Genomic DNA, 21,500 nt, shown 5'->3' with positions numbered 1-21,500 from the left:
CCTCCCCCCTTTTTCTTTAAATAGTGGGGTTATATCTGCCACCCTCTAATCTGCCAGGATTCTGTTCCAGAATCTAGGAAGATGACAACCAATCCATCTACTATTTCCATAGCCACCTCCTTTGGTACCCTGAAAGTAGATTATCAGACCCTGGGAATTTATCAGCTTTCAGTCCCATTAATTTCTCCAGCACTATTTTTTTCATAATACTAATTTCCTTCAATCCCTCCTTCTCACTTGACCCTTGGTTCCCTAGTATTTCTGGAAAGTTATCTATGCCTTCCTCCATGAAGACGGAACTAAAGTAGTTGTTTAATGTTCTGCCATTTCCTTGTTCTTTATTATAAATGCTCCCATTTTAGACTGCAGGGGACCTAAATTTGTCATCACTAATCTTTATCTTTTTCCACACTTACAAAAGCTTTTAAAGTCCACTTTTATGTTCCTTGCAGGCTTATGCTCATACTCTATTTTCCCCTCTTAATCAATCTCTTGGTCCTCCTTTGCTGAATTCTAAACTGCTCCCAATCCTCAGGCTTGCTACTTTGTCTAGCAACTCTACTACTTTTTGGATCTAATGCTATCCTTAAATTCTTTTGTTAGTCATGGTTGGGCCACTTTTCCTGTTGTATTTTTGCACCAGAAAGGAATGTACAACTGTTGCAATGCATACATTCGTTCCTTAAATATTAGTCATTGTCTATCCACTTTTTATAAAATTCCCCAACACACACCTCATACCTTTATAGTTTCCTTTGTTAAGATTTAGGACCCTAGTTTCAGATCGGACTACTTCACTTTTCATCCTAATGAAGAATTCTATCATGTTATGGTCACTGTTCCCTAAAGGACCCTGCACAACAAGATCATTAATTAAAGCTTTCTCATTGCACAATACCAGATCTATGATAGTCTGTTCCCCAGATGATTCCTTCACATACTTCAAAGCCATCTTGTACACACTCCAGGGATTCATCCACCACAGTGTTATTGTTCATTTGGTTTGCCCAGTCTATATGTAGATTAAAGTCACCCATGGTTACTGTAGCACCCTTGTTACAAGCATCTCTAAATTATTGTTTAACGCCACCCCCTATCTTATCACTGCTGTTTGGAGGGCTATAGACAAATCCCGCTAATGTTTTCTGCTCACTGTTGCTTTTTAGCTCCAGACAGACTAATTCTACATCTAAAACAAAAACAGAATTTTTTCTGAAAAACTCAGCAGGTCTGGCAGCATCGGCGGAGAAGAAAAGAGTTGACGTTTCGAGTCCTCATGACCCTTCGACAGAACTTGAGTTCGAGTCCAAGAAAGAGTTGAAATATAAGCTGGTTTAAGGTGTGTGGGGTGGGGGGGGGGGGGGGGGGGGGGGCGGAGAGAGAGAGAGATAGAGAGAGAGAAGTGGAGGGGTGTGGTGTGGTTGTAGGGACAAACAAGCAGTGATAGAAGCAGATCATCAAAAGATGTCAACAACAATAGAACAAAAGAACACATAGGTGTTAAAGTTGGTGATATTATCTAAACGAATGTGCTAATTAAGAATGGATGGTAGGGCACTCAAGGTTTGGCTCTAGTGGGGGTGGAGGGAGCATTAAAGATTTTAAAATATTTAAAAATAATGGAAATAGGTGGGAAAAGAAAAATCTATATAATTTATTGGAAAAAAAAGGAAGGGGGAAACAGAAAGGGGGTGGGGATGGAGGAGGGAGCTCAAGACCGAAAGTTGTTGAATTCAATATTCAGTCCGGAAGGTTGTAAAGTGCCTAGTCGGAAGATGAGGTGTTGTTCCTCCAGTTTGCGTTGGGCTTCACTGCAACAATGCAGCAAGCCAAGGACAGACGTGTGGCCAAGAGAGCAGGGTGGAGTGTTAAAATGGCAAGCGACAGGGAGGTTTGGGTCATTCTTGCAGACAGACCACAGGTGTTCTGCAAAGCGGTCGCCCAGTTTACGTTTGGTCTCTCCAATGTAGAGGAGACCGCATTGGGAGCAACCAATGCAGTAGACTAAGTTGGGGGAAATGCAAGTGAAATGAAAGTGACTGTCTCCGTCTCCGACTTACCCCACGTGGATTTCAACTGAAATTCCACCCCTCATGTTTTGAACCCACCCAGGATTACAGGTATCTCCGGGACATAAAATGTTTCTCGGACTGCTGTTCCCGTCACATTCTGAGATCCACACTCAGTGCCATGCGCTGCCATATGAACACACTCGACCTCTCCCTCCAGCAGCACCACCGTACCCTTTTTCAAAGCTGCGCGTGCCCCCAGTTTCATTTTATTCTTCGTCTCATCCGACGCCTCAACAAGAAACTTTTTCTCTTTCTCTCAAGTGCTAAGGAACGCAAGCTCCAACAACTCATCGACACCAACACCCATCTAGGACCCTCCACCCCTGCCTGTCCCTCCGTCCCCACCCCATCTTCCAATCCCAACCCCAGCCGTGTATTCACTATACCCCCTGACCTTCCCCTCTCCGATGCTGAACGTTCAGTGCTCAGCAAAGGACTTAGTTTCATACCCCTACGCCCTCATCTCAATGAATTTCGGGCTCGGCATGATGCTGAACTCTTCTTCCGCCGTCTTCGTCTCCGGGCTCACTTCTTTGGGCAGGAGTCCTCTCCCAGTTCAACGGATCCTTTTACCCACCTCCAATATTCTCCCTCCACCTGGACCCCTCCCTCTGGATTCTTACCTTCTCTTGATCTTTTCATTGAGAACTGTCGGCGCAACATTAGTCGTCTCAATTTCTCTGCTCCTCTCACCCATTCTAACCTGTCTCTCTCTGAACTTACTGCACTCCATTCTCTCAGGACCAATCCTGACATTGTCATCAAACCCGCTGACAAGGGTGGTGCTGTTGTTGTCTGGCGCACTGACCTCTACCTCGCGGAGGCTGAGCGTCAACTCGCAGACACTTCCTCCTACCTCTCCCTGGACCTTGACCCCACCACTGAACATCAAGCCATTGTTTCCAGGACTGTCACTGACCTCATCTCCTCTGGGGATCTTCCTCCCACAGCTTCCAACCTGATAGTCGCCCAACCTCGGACGGCCTGCTTCTATCTCCTACCCAAAATCCACAGACAGAACTGCCCCGGTAGACCGATCGTCTCAGCTTGCTCCTGCCCCACAGAACTCATTTCTTGTTATCTTGACTCCCTTCTCTCTCCCCTTGTCCAGTCCCTTCCCACCTACATCCGTGATTCCTCTGACACCTTACGTCACATCAACAATTTCCAGTTCCCTGGCCCCAACCGCTTCCTCTTCACCATGGACGTCCAATCCCTCTACATCTCCATCCCCCACCAGGATGGTCTGAGGGCCCTTAGCTTCTTCCTTGAACAGAGGCCCGAACAATCCCCATCCGCCACTACTCTCCTCCGTCTGGCTGAACTTGTTCTCACGCTGAACAATTTCTCCTTCAACTCCTCTCACTTCCTCCAAATAAAAGGTGTGGCTATGGGTACCCGCATGGGCCCCAGCTATGCCTGTCTCTTTATGGGGTATGTGGAACATTCCTTGTTCTAGTCCTACTCCAGCCCCCTTCCACAACTCTTTCTCTGGTACATCGATGATTACTTCGGTGCTGCTTCATGCTCTTGTCGGGACTTAGAAAAATTTATTAATTTTGCTTCCAATCTCCACCCCTCCATCATTTTCACGTGGTCCATCTCTGACACTTCCCTTCCCTTCCTTGACCTCTCTGTCTCAATCTCTGGTGATAGACTGTCCACCAATATCCATTGCAAACCCACCGACTTCCACAGCTACCTCGACTACAGCTCCTCACACCCCGCTTCCTGTAAGGACTCCATCCCAATCTCTCAGTTCCTTCGCCTCCATCGCATCTGTTCTGATGATGCTACCTTCAAAAACAGTTCCTCTGACATGTCCTCCTTCTTCCTTAACCGAGGTTTTCCACCCACGGTCGTTGACAGGGCCCTCAACCGTGTCCGGTCCATCTCCCGCGCATCCGCCCTCACGCCTTCTCCTCCCTCCCAGAAACATAATAGGGTCCCCCTTGTCCTCACTTATCACCCCACCAGTCTCCGCATTCAAAGGATCATCCTCCGCCATTTCCGCCAACTCCAGCATGATGCCACCACCAAACACATCTTCCCTTCACCCCCCCATCGGCATTCCTTAAGGATCGCTCCCTCCGGGACACCCTGGTCCACTCCTACATCACCCCCTACTCCTCAACCCCCTCCTGTGGCACCATCCCATGCCCACGCAAAAGATGCAACACCTGCCCCTTCACTTCCTCTCTCCTCACTGTCCAAGGGCCCAAACACTCCTTTCAAGTGAAGCAGCATTTCACTTGCATTTCCCCCAACTTAGTCTACTGCATTGGTTGCTCCCAATGTGGTCTCCTCTACATTGGAGAGACCAAATGTAAACTGGGCGACCGCTTTGCAGAACACCTGCCGTCTGTCCGCAAGAATGACCCAAACCTCCCTGTCGCTTGCCATTTTAATACTCCACCCTGCTCTCTTGCCCACATGTCTGTCCTTGGCTTGCTGCATTGCTCCAGTGAAGCCCAACGCAAACTGGAGGAACAACACCTTATCTTCCGACTAGGCACTTTACAACCTTCCGGACTGAATATTGAATTCAACAACTTTAGGTCTTGAGCTCCCTCCTCCATCCCCACCCCCTTTCTGTTTCCCCCTTCCTTTTTTTTCCAATAAATTATATAGATTTTTCTTTTCCCACCTATTTCCATTATTTTTAAATATTTTAAAATCTTTAATGCTCCCTCCACCCCCACTAGAGCTATACCTTGAGTGCCCTACCATCCATTCTTAATTAGCACATTCATTTAGATAATATCACCAACTTTAACACCTATGTGTTCTTTTGTTCTATTGTTGTTGACATCTTTTGATGATCTGCTTCTATCACTGCTTGTTTGTCCCTACAACCACACATCCCCCCCTCCACTTCTCTCTCTCTCTCTCTCTCTCTCCGCCCCACCCCCCCCACACACCTTAAACCAGCTTATATTTCAACTCTTTCTTGGACTCGAACTCAAGTTCTGTCGAAGGGTCATGAGGACTCGAAACGTCAACTCTTTTCTTCTCCGCCGATGCTGCCAGACCTGCTGAGTTTTTCCAGGTAATTCTGTTTTTGTTTTGGATTTCCAGCATCCGCAGTTTTTTTGTTTTTAATCCTACATCTAGATTTTCTGAGTCAATATCCTCTCTCATTATTGCACTGATTTCATCCTTAACTAATAATGCCATGCCATCTCCTTTGCCTTTTTGTCCTAAATATCGAGTGCCCTTGAACATTCAGATCCCAACCTTCGTCAACCTGCAGCCATGACTCCGTAATTACAATCATATCGCACCGTTATTTTTATTAATTCACAGGATGTGGGCTTCGCTGGCTGGGCCAGCATTTATTGCCCATCTCTAGTTGCCCTTGAGAAGTTGGTAATGAGCTGCCTTCTTGAACCACTGCATTCCATGTGGTGTAGGTACACCCACAGTGCTGTTAGGGATGGAGTTCCAGGATTTTGACCCAGCGACAGTGAAGGAACACGCAACATGCTTTCAAGTCAGGATGGTGAGTGACTTGGAGTGGAACTTCCAGGTGGTGGTGTTCCCACTTTCTACTGCTCTTGTTCTTCTAGATGGTAGTGGTCGTGGGTTTGGAAGGTGCTGCCTAAGGAGCCTTGGTTAATTCCTGCAGTGCATCTTGTAGATGGTACACACTGCTGCTACTGTGCGTCACTGGAGGTAGGAGTGAATGTTTGTGGATATGGTGTCAATCAAGCAGCTTGCTTTGTCCTGGACAGTGTCAAATTTCTTGAGTGTTGTGGGAGCTGTACTCCTCTGGGCAAGTGGGGAGTATTCCATCACACTCCTGACTTGTGCCTTGTAATTGGTGGACAGGTTTTGGGGAGTCAAGTGGTGAGTTACTCAATGCAGGATTCCTAGCCTCTGACCTGCTCTTGTAGTCACAGTATTTATATGGCTAGTCCAGTTTAGTTTCTGGTCAATGGTAACCCCCCAGGATGTTGATAATGTGGGATTCAGTGATGGTAATGCCTTTGAATGTCAAGGGGTGATGGTTAGGTTCTCTCTTGTTGGAGATGGTCATTGCCTGGCACTTGTGTGACGCCAACGTGACATGTCAACCCAAGACTGAATATTGTCCAGGTCTTGCTGCATTTGGGCATGGGCTGCTTCTATTTGCGCTGTTAATTCGTCTACCTTATTGCGAATACTCCATGCATTCAGATACTGTGCCTTTAGATTTGTCTGTTTAATATTTTTACACATTTTATTTGTACTATGACCCTATTTGTTGCTAGCCCTGGTTTTCTCTGCCTTCCACTTTTGCTTTCTACCTTTCTGTCTTTCATTCCTATCTTTGTTTCTCTCTCTTGTGTCTCCCTGCTCAGGTTCCCATTCCTCTGCCAATCTAGTTCAAACTCTCCCCCATAGTACTAGCGAATACCCCTGCGAGGATATTGGTCCCAGTCCTGCAGAGATGCCACCCGTCCAGCTTCTATAGATTCCATCTTCCCCAGAATTGGTCCCAATGACTCAGGAATCTAAATCCCTCCCTCCTATACCATCTCTCCAGCCACACATTCATCTGGTCTATTCTCCTATTCATGATCTCGCTAACATGTGGCACTAGGAGTAATCCTAAGGTTACTACCTTTGAGGGACTACTTTTTATTTCCTAGTTCCCTATATTCTGCTTTCAGGACCTCATACCACTTTTCACCCCTGTTGTTGGTACTGACATGGTTCAGAATATCCTCAAGCCACTCAGTGACATCCTTGACCCTGGCACCAGAAAGGCAACATACCATCCTGGTGTCATGTTTGTGGTCGCTGAAACGTCTGTCTGCTCCCAATACAATAGAATCCCCTATCACTATTGCTCTCTCACTCCATTTTCCCCCCTTCTGTGCAGCTGAGTCACTCGCAGTGCCACAGACTTTACTCTTTTTGCATTCCCCTGAGAAACCATCTCCCCCAGCAGCATCCAAAACGGAAAATCTTTCAGAGAGGGAGATGGACCCAGGGGACTCCTGCACTACCTGCCTAGTGCTTTTAGTCAGTCTGGTGGTCACCTATTCTCTTCCTGCCTGTGCCTCTATCTGCGGTGTGACCATGTCACCATACGTGCTATCCACAAAGATCTCATTCTTGTGGATGCTCCACAGTGACTTCAGGCACAGCTCCAGCTCTGAAACATGGATTTCAAGTAGCTGCAGCTGGAGACACTTCCTGCACACATGGTGGCCCTGGACACTGGAAGTGTCCCTGACTTCCCACATCCCACAGGAGGAGCATTCTACTTGGCTGAGCTGCTCTATGAGACTTACCCTTAAATGATTCTCTTTTCTTCTAATACCCTCTAAACTGGAGGAAGTAAGGACAGAAGAAATACTTACCAGGTTCTACTTACCAAAGCTGCTGGTCTTCTTACTGGGGAAAGTAGAAAATGAACACATCACCTCCTTCCCTCTTCACTGAACTCCCTCTCCCACCAAACTCCAACTGAAGCACTCTAAAGCAGCCCAAAGCACCTCCCAAATTCATGACTGCTACCATCTATAAGGACAAGACGAGAAAAGGTGGGAACACCACCACCTGGAAGTTCCCCTCCAAGCCATTCATCATCTTGACTTGGAAATACATCGCCGTTTCTTCACTGGCATTGGGTCAAAATCTTGGAACTCCCTCCCTAACAACATGGTGGGTGTACCTCCACCACATGGATTGCACTGGGTCAAGAAGGCAGCTCACAATCAGCACCTTCTCAAGGGCAACTAGGGATGGGAAATAAGACCTTAAGACATAGGAGCAGAAGTAGCTCATTTGGCTCCTCGAGTCTGCTCCGCCATTCAATGAGTTCACAGCTGATCTGATAATCCTCAACTCCACTTTCCTGCCTTTTCCCCATAACCCTAGGTTCCCCTTACTGATTAAAAATCTGTCTATCTCAGCCTTGAATATGTTTAACAACCCAGCCTCTACAGCCCTCTGTGGTAAAGAATTTCACAGATTCATTACCCTCTGAGAGAAGAAATTCCTCCTCATCTCTGTTTTAAATGGGTGACCCCTTACTCTGAGATTATGCCCTCTGGTCCTAGACTGCCCCACAAGGGGAAACAACCTCTCAGGGGACTAGACTGGATAGATGCTAACAATCTTATGTGTTTCAATAAGGTCACCTCTCATTCTTCTAAACTCCAATGAGTACAGGCCCAGACTACTCAACCTGTCCTCAGAAGAAAATCTCTCCATGCCCAGGATCAACCTAGTGAACCATCTCTGGACTGTCTCCAATGCCAGTATATCTTTCCTTAGATAAGGGGACCAAAACTATTCACAGTATTCTAGGTGTTTTTTTTTTGCAAAAATATACTTTATTCATAAATCTTCAAAAACATTTCGAAACATTTCAAATCACCATTACAAAAATACAAACAGGTTCAACTTTTACAACATGAAACACAAGGTGTATCAGAAAAATCAATGAATATTTCAATCATTGGCAGACATACATTTTAATCTGTACAGCCTGAGGGGCTCTTTACAGTTCCCAGACCCCAGTGCACTGTGGCAGAAAGGTCTTAGACAGCGACCCTTCCCCATTGTGCCTTTGTGGTAGCTGCCCCAAGCTTTAGTGCGTCCCTCAGCACGTAGTCCTGGACCTTGGAAAGTGCCAGTCTGCAACACTCGGTCGGTGACAACTCTTTGCACTGGAAAACCAACAAGTTTCGGGCAGACCAAAGAGCGTCTTCCAGCTGCAGTTGATGTTTGTCTCGGTGTGTGTCCCTGGGAACAGCCCATAGAGCACAGAGTCTTCTGTCACAGAACTGCTCGGGATGAACCTCAACAGAAGCCACTGCATCTCTCTCCAGACCTTCTTTGCAAAGGCACAATCCACAAGGAGGTGAACAACGGTCTCTTCCCCACCACAGCCACCTCGAGGGCAACGTGCAGAAGGGGTGAGACTCCTGGCGTGTAGGAAGGATCTTACAGGGAGGGCCTTTCTCACCACCAGCCAAGCTACATCTTGGTGTTTGTTGGAAAGTTCTGGCAATGAGGCATTCTGCCAAATGACTTTGTCAGTCTGCTCAGGGAACCATCCCACAGGATCCACCCTCTCCTTTTCCCTCAGGGCCTTTAAGACGTTACGTGCCGACCACTGCCTGATGGACTTGTGGTCGAAGGTGTTTCTCTGCATAAATTTTCCCACGAGGGACAGGTGGTACGGCACGGTCCAACTACTTGGAGCGTTCCGCAGTATTCTAGGTGTATTCTAACTATTGCCTTGCATAGTTTTAGCAAGACTTCCCTACTTTCAGCTCCGCCATTCTTCTTGCCAAAGTGCATTACCTCACACTTTCCCACATTATATTCCATCTGCCAAGTTTTTGCCTACTCACTTAACCTGTCTTTATCTCTCTGTATATATATATCCTTGTGTCATCCTCACCACTTGCCTTCCCACCTATTTTTGTGTCATCCACAAACTTGGTGATAGTACATTCACTCCCCTCATCTAACTCATCAGCATATATTGTAAATAATTGAGGCTCCAGCACTGATCCCTGTGGCACTCCACTAGTTACAGGTTGCCATCCTGAAAATGCCTCCCTTATCCCAACTCTCTGTCTCCTATTAGTTAGTCAATCCTCTATCCATGCTAATATACTACCCCCAACACCATGGACTCTTATCTTATTAAGTAGCTTTATGTGTGGTGCCTTTTGGAAATCCAAATATATTACATCTACTGGTTTCCTTTTACCTATCCTGCTTGTTACCTCCTCAAAAAATTTAATAAATTTGTTAGGCATGATTTCCCCTTCATGAAGCCATGCCGACTCTGCTTGATTATATTATGTATTTCTAAATGCTCTGCTGTTACATCCTTTATAATAGTCACCAAAATTATCCCAAAGACAGATGTTAAGCTAACTGGCCTATAGTTACCCTATTTTTTTGTCTCCCTCCCCTGTTGAATATGGGTGTTACACTGGCCGTTCTCCAATCCCCAGGAACTTTTCCAGAATCTAGGTCATTAAGGGAAAGCAAAGGTACCAAAATTGATCCCTGGGGAACCCCATTACAAATCTTCCTCCAGCCCAAAAAACATCCATTAACCACTATTCTCTCTTTCCTGTCACTCAGCCAATTCCATATTCATGTTGCTATTGACCCTTTTATTTCATGAGCTATAACTTTGCACACAAGTCTGTTGTGTGGCACTGAATGAAACGCCTTTTGCAAGTCCATGTACTCTACATCAACAGAATTGCCCTCATCAACCCTCAATTACCTCCTCAAAAACTCCAACAAGTTAGTCAAACAGGCTTTTCCCTTAAGAAATCCATGCTGGCTTTCCTTAATTAACCCACATTCATGTAACTGACTATTAATTTTGTTGCAACATATTGTTTCTAGAATTTTCCCCAACACTGAAGGTGTTACCTGTTGCTAGGCTAATCTTTACAGCCTTTTTTGACATTTGAAATTCTCCAGTCCTCTGACACCACCCCTGAGTCTAAGGAAGACTGAAACATTTCTGGCCTGTGCCTTCATGATTTCCACTCTCACTTCCCTCAGTATCATTGGGTGCATTGGCGCCTTTATTAACTTTAAGCACAGACAGCCTATCCAATACCTCTTCATCATTCATTTTAAATCTTCTGGTGTCTAAATTACCTCCTCCATCCCCATGGCTTTGGCAGCATCTTCTTCCTTGGCAAAGACAGATGCAAAGTATTAATTTAATACCCCAGCTACGCCCTCTCCCTCCATGTGTAAAATCCACTTTTTGGTCCCTAATCGGCCCTACACCTCCTTTAACCACCCTCTTACTATTTATATGCCTATCAAAGGCTTTGGGGTTCATTTTTATGTCAGCTGTGTTATGACCAGGATAGGAGGAGTGCATGAATTATCCAGCCCAACTACTCCGCAGGCTGTACCATTAATTTAAATGTTTAATTTTCTCACCAAAATGGCCAATTGTTTAGCTAGAAGAAAAGAGACTCTGACCAGGCTTCTTTCAAAATCTCAGAATGATTCATTTATTCTAAAACAAAACTCCTTTTAAATAAGTTTCAAGAACTGGTTAACACACAATTGTAGTCTGGAAGTGTAACTAGTTAACCCTTTTAAACTTCCCCAGCCCACACACACTGACAAACACACATAGACACACACACACACACACACACACACACACGCACACAAACCAAAGACACACAGGTCATCTCTGCAGAGTTGGATAGATGGGAAAAAAAAACTTTCTCAGAAAGGGAAAAAACATTAAAGTTCACGGAGGTTCGATGCTGTTGGTCTGAAGTCCCTCAGGCCCAGTAGATGTTGGGAAGTTCACCAATGACGCTTCAGTGTGGAGGAGAGTATAGCTGGACCAATTCTTCCTGTCTTAATCAGCAAGTGCAAAATTATGTAGACAAGCTAACCAGATGAGGATTATCTGGCTACAGGTCGAGATCCACACATTGTTACACAAAGCAGAGAGGGAGAGAGAGCTGGTCAGGGTAGCCTTCCGTTCTCGATCTTTCCCCAACAAAACTGCAAGCAAAACTCACAGGTTCAAACTTAATGTTTGCCTCTGCCGTGTGATTTGTCTTCCAGCTTCTCATTAATTAAAGTGCTTTGCAGTTCAACACAAACAAACAAGTACCATATAGCTCAGGTCATTTCTTGGAAGAGGCCCGTTTGTTGACAGTTTCAAGGTGAACTTATTGAACCTTACAAAAAACTCTTGGACAGCCTCCAATGTCCAAATACTCCAATGTCCTTCCATATTTTATAAAAGAAATATCCGGTTTAAAGAGGTAATGAATCTAAAAGCTGTCAGTCTCACTTCATACTCCCTCTTTGCTTCTCTTATTTGCTTCCTCCCTGATCTCTCTCTTTGTTGAAGGTAGCTCATTGCTTAGCTGCCATTTTTCCTGCCAACCTTTGGCTCCAATTTATTCAGCCCAGATCCGTTTTTACCCCACTGACGTTGGCTTTTCCCTAGTTAACTATACTTAATCTGGTGCAAGGAATATATCTTTTTATTTTCTGTTGGAATGCAAATTAAAATTACAATGGCTGCAGGCTGAAAGACATGTCCACTGGAACATTATGAGAGATACAATATTGCAGTCCTGGAACAGAGAGTGCCATAAAAGACAGAATGGTGCCAGAAAGGAGTCCTGTACCAAGGGAGCTGCCTGACAACAGCAGTTACTTGGCTCCTGACCAGGGTTTGTGTGATAGCAGTGCAGCAGAATAGCTCCTAGCCTGAAAGGAACAAGACCACCCCTGAGTCTAAGGAAGACCGAAACATTTCTGGCCTGTGCCTTCATGATTTCCACTCTCACTTCCCTCAGTATCATTGGGTGCATTGGCGCCTTTATTAACTTTAAGCACAGACAGCCTATCCAATACCTCTTCATCATTCATTTTAAATCTTCTGGTGTCTAAATTGCCTCCTCCATCCCCATGGCTTTGGCAGCATCTTCTTCCTTGGCAAAGACAGATGCAAAGTATTAATTTAATACCCCAGCTACTCCCTCTCCCTCCATGTGTAAAATCCCCTTTTTGATCCCTAATCAGCCCTACACCTCCTTTAACCACCTCTTACTATTTATATGCCTATCAAAGGCTTTGGGGTTCATTTTTATGTCAGCTGTGTTATGACCAGGATAGGAGGAGTGCGTGAATTATCCAGCCCCACTACTCCACAGGCTGTACTATTAATTTAAATGTTTAATTTTCTCACCAAAATGGCCAATTGTTTAGCTAGAAGAAAAGAGACTCTGACCAGGCTTCTTTCAAAAAACTCAGAATGATTAATTTATTATAAAACAAAACTCCTTTTAAACAAGTTTCAAGAACTGGTTAACATACAATTGTAGTCTGGAAGTGTGTGGGAGATTCCAGTAATTCTACAATAATAGCTAGCTGGCTTTTTCTCCTCAGATCTCGAGAACCTGCACTCTCTCTCTGAAAACCCCTGTCAAGAGGCAAAGGGGAAAATCACTGTTAGAGACATTGAAAGGCTCAACCAGTGAACTAAATACTGAAAGTGCTTGAAGACTACCTCATGTCATCAACAAGAACTGAAAAGGAATTTGGAAGACATCAATTAAAATCAACCCATCCTGTACTTCGGAATTGGTGCTATTGAACTGTTTTATCCCACCCTTTAAATCCATGTATTTGTGTGTCTTATGTATCTTGTATGTGTGAGTATAGGGATTTAAGAAGGAGTTAGAGTTTAAGTTACGGTGTTAGAAGTTAGCAGTTCATATTTCTTTCTTTTGCCACTGGTCAATAAACAGTTTTTTATGGCTCGGGGAACAATGGGGTTTGATATTACAGCGCACTATCCCATTGAGTCGTGACACTGGATTGTTCTTTGTCCTTTCCCGTATCAGTCTAAAATGAGTATGATACAATGAACACTGCCCCTTAAATGTTCTCCTACTGACACTTGAGGGTTGAGGGTTTCTGCTTCTGGTACCCTTTCAGGCAGTAGGGTTCCAGACCCCTACCAGCTCCTCGGTGAAAAAATTTCCCCTCATCTTCCCTCTAATCCTTCTAACGTCCAACAAACTCTTTGCTCTTGAATTTGTATAAGTCAATGGTTCAGCCTCAGTTGGAGTATTGTGTGCAGTTCTGGGTACTGCACCTTAGGAAGTGTGTGAAAGCATTGGAGAGAGTACAGAAAAGATTCACAAGAATGGTTCCAGGGATGAGGAACTTCAGTTATGAATATAGTTTAGAAAAGTTAGGACTGTAAATGACCCATTTATCCTGACTATTTGTTTCCTGTTAATTAACCAATCCTCTATCCGGGCTAATATATCAGCCCCAACACCATGAGCTCTTATCTTGTGCAGTAACGTTTTATGTGACACCTTATCAAATGCCTTTTGGACAGAATGGCTTAAAGACTGGAAACAACAAGTTTTAATGGAGACAGTGGTGTTCTCCGAGGGCCAGTGCTAGGATCACTGATTTTTTAATATTTAAAATGTCTTGGATATTGGAATGCAGAGTAAAATTTCCAAGTTGGCCAATAATACCAAATTTGGGGGTGGTGTAAATAGTGAGGATGATATCAGTTGACCGTAACAGGACACAAATATATTCGGGGAATGGGCAGACAAATGGCAGGTGAAATTTAATACAGAGAAGTGTGAGGTGATGCTGATGAAAAGTCAAAGATCAGAAACATTAGCTCTCTTTTTCTCTCTAAAGATGCTGCCTGACCACTTTTTAAAATTCTTTTGCAGGATGTGGGCTTCACTGGCTGGGCCCAGCATTTATTGCCCATCCCTAGTTGCCCATGAGAAGGTGGGGGTGAGCTGCCTTCTTGAACCGCTGCAGCCCATGTGGTGTAGTTACACCCACAGTGCTGTTAGGGAGGGAGTTCCAGGATTTTGACCCAGCGACAGTGAAGGAACGGCGATATATTTCCAAGCCAGGATGGTGAGTGGCTTGGAGGAGAACTTTCAAGGGGTGGTGTTCCCATATGCCTCTTGTCCTTTGAGGTTGTGGGTTTGGAAGGTGCTGTCGAAGGAGCCTTGGTGAGTTCCTGCAGTGCATCTTGTAGACGGTACACACACTGCTGACACTGTGCGTCGGTGGTGGGGGGAGTGAATGTTTGTGGATGGGGTGCCAATCAAGTGGGCTGCTTTGTCCTGGATGGTGTCGAGCTTCTTGAGTGTTGTGGGAGCTGCACTCATCCAGGCAAGTGGGGAGTATTCCATCACACTCCTGACTTGTGCCTTGTAGATGGTGGACAGGCTTTGGGGAGTCAGGAGGTGAGTTACTCGCCACAGGATTCCCAGCCTCTGACCTGCTCTTGTAGCCGCAGTATTTATATGGCTAGTCCGGTTCAGTTTCTGGTCAATGGTACCAAAGCCTTTCATAATTTTAAAGATCTCTATCAGTTTGCCCCTCAGTCTGTCCCTTCTCTGGAGAAAAGAGACCCAATTCAGCAGCCTTATAATCTCGGCAGCATGAGTAACTAAGCTTCTACCACGATGGTTTTAGTCACGTATGTTCAAGATTTTCATACAGTGATGGACAGGGATCATTGTCCTACATCTCATCAACACTTTCCAACCCTGATGATGTCCTGGCTATGGACTGTGGGCATTCTCTCCGAAACAAATTGCATAACAGTGTCCATTTACAATAACTGCAGTCCCCCTGGGTTATTTCATGGATTCTCACTGCCATCTAGTGGCCACACTGATTACATTGAAAAGTTGTTCGGTGGCACCAAGAAACATATTTGTTTGGTGTCTCAGTAACTAGTCTGGAGACTTGTATAGCTGAAAATAAAACATTGGTAACTCATAACTATATACATTGGTACAGCCCTGCCTGTCAACATTATAGACAGTTACATTGTTAAGGATTAAAAACAATTAAATTGTTAAGGTTTAATTGCAATTCTGTTGTTAAATAGGCTGATGGGTATTTGTACATGTATAAATGGGGATAGCTGGGACACTGGTGGGGGGAGGAGTTTTGACTCTGTGCTAATCAATAAATTCTCTCCTTAAGGAAACAATCACTGTCTCAGTTTTGACTTCACCAACTGGCCTGGATCCGTCTCTATGTTGGCTTCTTCAAGACTCTTCATGCTCCTTTGTGAGAATTTCCTCTCTTTTGGTTGTGCTGCAAAAGTGGTAGAGAACCCTTTTACCGACTGTCGGATTGGAGCTGCAGAAGTTTTCTATTTTTTGTTGCCCCTGTATGCAAGAATTCTTCACCTTCCCCTTTTCCTCCTGCAGTTTGAAAACACTCCATGATGTTTCCATTGTCTCCAACTCTTCAACAGGAATGTACTGTGACTGTATCCCCTATTTGAATGTATGGATGTCTGCTTGCAGCCTAGTATTTTCCTCCTGGAATGCAGAATATTGCTGAGTCTTCCCTGCCAACCAGTTCTTCAGAGCAACATTAGATTCATGGGACAGTTTTGAAAACTGATAAATTATTCAAGTTCTTGTCACATTAAACGCTGGAAAGGGTGCAGAGGAGATTTACTGGAATGGTACCAGGGATGAAGGATTTCAATTCCATGGAGAAACTGGAGAAGCTGGCATTGTTCTCCTTGGAGCAGGTTAAGGGGAAGATTTAATCAAACTGTTCAAAATTATGAAGTGGTATTGAGAGAGTAAATGAGGAGAAACTGTTTCCAGTGGCAGGAGGGTGGTAATTGGCAGGAGCACTAAAGGGCGATGTGAAAATATTTTGTTTTATGCCACGGGCTGTTCTGATCTGGAATGTGTTGCCTGAAAGAGTGGGTGAAGCAAAAGCATGGTTACTCATACATTATTTGTAATAGAATAGGAATTAATAGTGATGCAAGTGTACACCCTGGCAGCCACCTTTTATGGCTGCACTGCAGTCATGTGTCAAGTAACAATCTATCAGTCTATCAGTCCACCAGCCAAATGGAGGCAGCAAGAATTACACTCGATGAAGCTCCAGCATTTTGGGTCTTAAAATATAATCATTTTGAACTTCTAGGAATGAGAAGGTATAAAAGGGAATTGAATAAACGTTTGAGAAGGGAAACTTTGCAAGGTTTTGCAGAGCAGGGCAGAGTGGGGACTAATTGGATCGATCTTTCAACAAGCCAGAACAGACACGATGGGCAGAATGGCCTCCTTCTGTGCTGTATGATCCCATGATCTGAGAATAACTTGTATTTCTGTTGTGCCTTTCATCCAGTTAAACATCCCAAAATGCTTCACAGGAGTGTTATCGAACTTAATTTTCACTGCAAACCACATGAGGCAAGAGAGCTGATGATCAAAAGCTCAGTCAATTTTCAGAAGTGTCTGCAAGGATGAGAGAGAGAGAGACAGAGGGGTTTAGGGAAGGAATTCCAGTGCTTCAGGCCCAGGCAGCTGAAGGGACAGCCGCCAATGGTGGAGCCATTAAAATTGGGAGAGCTCAAGGGGCCAGAATTAGGGGAGCGCAGAGATCTTGGATAGTTGTGGGATTGGAGGAGGTTACAAGGAGAGGGAGGGGATGAGGCCACGGAGGGATTTGAAAGCAAAGTTGAGAACCTTAAAATCAGGATGTTGCCTCAAAGGTCAGCGAGCACAGTGAGGTTCATGTGTGAACAGGAGTTGGAGCGAGAAAGGTCAAAGGCAGGAGAACTTTGGATGACATCTTCAGGCTAACCTCAGGATTCCCTGGAAATTCTCCTGACACATCCCAGTGATAGCTGGGTTAAGAAATCATACAGTAAGAATGAACTTCAATTTCAATTTAAAAGCAAAAAACTGTGGATGCTGGAAATCCAAAACAAGAACAAAAATACCTGGAAAAACTCAGCAGGTCTGACAGCATCTGCGGAGAGGGACACAGTTAACGTTTCAAGTCCAAATGACCCTTCAACAGAACTAAGGAAAAATAGAAGAGAGTCGTCTCAATTTCTCTGTTCCTCTCACCCATTCTAACCTGTCTTTCTCTGAACTTGCTGCACTCCGTTCTCTCAGGTCCAACCCTAACATTGTCATCAAACCCGCTGACAAGGGTGGTGCTGTTATTGTCTGGCGCACTGACCTCTATCTCACAGAGGCTGAGCATCTAGTCGCAGACACTTCCTCCTACCTCCCCCTGACCATGACCCCACCACCGAACATTAAACTATTGTTTCCAGGACTGTTACTGACCTCATCTCCTCTGGAGATCTTCCTTCCACAGCTTCCAACTTGATAGTTGCCCAACCTCGGACGGCCCGTTTCTACCTCCTACCCAAAATCCACAAACAGGACTGTCCCGGTAGACCGATCGTGTCAGCCTGTTCCTGCCCCACGGAACTCATTTCTCGTTATCTTGACTCCCTTCTCTCTCCCCTTGTCCAGTCCCTTCCCAACTACATCCATGATTCCTCTGACACCCTACATCATATCAACAATTTCCAGTTCCCTGGCCCCAACCGCTTCCTCTTCACCATGGACGTCCAATCCATCTATACCTCCATCCCCCAACGGGATGGTCTGAGGGCCCTTAGCTTCTTCCTCGAACAGAGGCCCAAACAATCCCCATCCACCTCTACTCTCCTCCGTCTGGCTGAACTTGTTCTATCACTGAACAATTTCTCCTTTAACTCCTCTCACTTCCTCCAAATAAAAGGTGTGGCTATGGGTACCCGCATGGGCTCCAGCTATGCCTGTCTCTTTATGGGGTATGTGGAACATTCCTTGTTCCAGTCCTACTCCGGCTCCCTCCCACAACTCTTTCTCTGGTACATTGATGATTACTTCGGTGCTGCTTCATGTTCTTGCCTGGACCTGGAAAAAGTTATTAATTTTGCTTCCAATTTCCACCCCTCCATCATTTTCACATGGTCCATCTCTGACACTTCCCTTCCCTTCCTTGACCTCTCTGTCTCAATCTCTGGTGATAGACTGTCCACCAATATCCATTACAAGCCTACCGACTCCCACAGTTACCTCAACTACAGCTCCTCACACCCCACTTCCTGTAAGGACTCCATCCCATCCTCTCAGTTCCTTCGCCTCCGTCGCATCTGTTCCGATGATGCTACCTTCAAAAACAGTTCCTCTGACATGTCCTCCTTCTTCCTTAATCGAGGTTTTCCACCACGGTGGTTGACAGGGCCCTCAACCGTGTCTGGCCCATCTCCCGCACATCCGCCCTCACACCTTCCTCTCCCTCCCAGAACCATGATAGGGTCCCCCTTGTCCTCACTTATCACCCCACCAGCCTCCACATTCAAAGGTTCATCCTCCGCCATTTCCACCAACTCCAGCATGTTGCCACCACCAAACACATCTTCCCTTCACCCACCCTGGTGGCATTCCACAGGGATCATTCCCTCCAGGACACCCTTGTCCACTCCTCCATCACCCCCTACCCATCAACCCCCTCCCACGGCACCTTCCCATGCAACTGCAGAACACCTGCCCCTTTACTTCCCCCCTCCTCATCGTCCAAGGGCCCAAACACTCCTTTCAAGTGAAGCAGCATTTCACTTGCACTTCCCTCAATTTAGTCTACTGCATTCGCTGCTCCCAATGCGGTTTCCTCTACATTGGAGAGACCAAACGCAGACTGGGTGACTGCTTTCCGGAACACCTTCGGTCTGTCCGCAAGCATGACCCAGACCTCCCTGTCACTTGCCATTTCATCACTCCACCCTGCTCTCTTGCCCACATGTCCGTCCTTGGCTTGCTGCATTGTTCCAGTGAAGCCCAATGCAAACTGGAGGAACAACACCTCATCTTCCAACTAGGCACTTTACAGCTTTCCGGACTGAATATTGAGTTCAATAACTTTAGATCATGAACTCTCTCCTCCATCCCCACCCCCTTTCCAATCCCCCCCTTTTTTTTCCAATAATTTACATAGATTTTTCTTTTCCCACTTATTTCCATTATTATTCAATGTATTTCCATCCATTGTTTTATCTGTACCTTTTAGCCTATTTCGATCCCTTCCCTTCCCCCCACCCCCACTAGGGCTATCTGTACCTTGCTCGTCCTGCTTTCTACTCTTAATTAGCACATTCCTTAGATAATATCACCACCTTCAACTCCTCTTTGTCCTTTTGTCTCTCACATCTTTTGTCTATCTCCACCTATCACTGGCCATCTATCCAGGTCTACCTGTCCCACCACCTACCCCCTCCCCTTAAACCAGCTTATATTTCATCTCTTTTCTATTTTTCCTTAGTTCTGTTGAAGAGTTATACGGACTCAAAACGTTAACTGTGTTCCTCTCCGCAGATGCTGCCAGACCTGCTGAGTTTTCCCAGGTATTTTTGTTTTTGTTTTAAATTTCTATTTCACCACCTTCAGACATCCCAAAAGACTTTACAGGCAAGAAAGCGTGGTCACTGTTGTAACGTAAGAAACGCGTCAGCCAATTTGTGCACAGCAAGATCTCACAAGCAGGAATGAGAAAATGGCCAGAACAGCTCTTTCTTACAGATGTTGGTTGAGGGATAGAGATTGGCCTCAAGACATGGAGCAGAGAAGATTAGGGGAGATTTAATATAATTTAATATAATTTAATTTAATTCTTTACCATGAATAGTTTTGATAGAGACAATAAGGAGAACTGTTACTGGCAGGAGAGCTGGTAACCAGAGGGAATCAGATTGATGGTAACTGGTGAAAAAAAGGAGATTGGGAGATGAGAATTATTTTGTTGCACAGTGAGTTGTTGTGATCTTGAAGGCGCTGCCTGAAAGAGTGTTGAAATCAGATTCAAAAATAACTTTCAGTAAGGAATTGGATAAAAAACTGAAGGAAAAAGTGTTGCAGGACTATAGGGAATGAGCAGGGGAGTGGAACTAATTGGACAGTTCTCCCAAAGAGCACACCCAGACATGTTGAGCCACGTGACCTCCTCCTGTGCTGCATCGTTCTCTGATTTATTCCATCCTTTGTTGCCTTGAGAAGGTGACGTTTGGTCTTATTTTGGAACCACGGGGTATAATTGAGAGGTTTGACTTCAGAGGACAGTAAAGAGTTACATAGCCCAGGTGCGGGTGGCAGACTGTCAGCGACAATCTGACAGGTCACTTTTATGGACCCTGCTTTTTATTTCCAAATGGTTTTCTGCTGAATTAGGATCAATGGGTGAGATTTGAATTAGAATTCTCTGGATTTTGAATTGAGTTTTCTTTTAATTCTTTCATGGGGATGTGGGCGTTACTGGCAAGGTCAGCATTTGCCCTTGAACTGAGTGGCTTGTTTGGCCAATTCTGAGGGCAGTTAAGAGTCAGCTGCATGGCTGTGGGTCTGGAGTCACATGTAGGTAAGGACTGCAGATTTCCTTCCCTAAAGGGCATTAGTGAACCCGGTGTTTTTTTTTAAACAACAATCGATGATAATTGTCTGAACCCAGCTTCCAATTTGAAATTCAAATTCAATTGGATTTAAATTTCCAGCAGCTGCCTTACTGGGGTTTGAACCCACATCCCAGAGCCCCAGCCTGGATTACTAGCTCAGTGACATTATCAATATGCCACCATCTACCCCCACCCCCCTCCCAGATGAAGTAGCATAACCACTGCACCCATGCTTCCTGTGGAACTAGGCGACGAATGAGTTCATTTTTAACAATTATCAGTCTATCCCCCTTAGTGAGAAAAACCAAAAACATTTGTTTTTAACTAAACTGGTTACTGGCCACCAGAAGTTTCATAATAAAGCTTTATTTTTCAGCACAGTGTGTGGACCCAGTGCCTAATTCATCAATAATTCCCTGCAATTTAACACAGGCTGGTTCCTCTGACAATTAGTCTCCTTTGTGCACAGGACATGGTGCAGAAACAGAGCACCATGCGGGTTGGGGGGGATGAGTTACAGAGTTGTCTGTGTCAATTTCGTTCCCCATCCCTGGATCAGAAAGCGTGGCTCCTGTGAGTCCCTCACTGTGCACCCTGCCAACTCTCTCATGGGGTCACCTTGTGTTCTTAAA

Source organism: Carcharodon carcharias, chromosome 11, assembly GCF_017639515.1.
Source record: "Carcharodon carcharias isolate sCarCar2 chromosome 11, sCarCar2.pri, whole genome shotgun sequence".
Taxonomy (NCBI): Eukaryota; Metazoa; Chordata; class Chondrichthyes; order Lamniformes; family Lamnidae; genus Carcharodon; species Carcharodon carcharias.
This window is presented reverse-complemented; position numbering follows the sequence as displayed.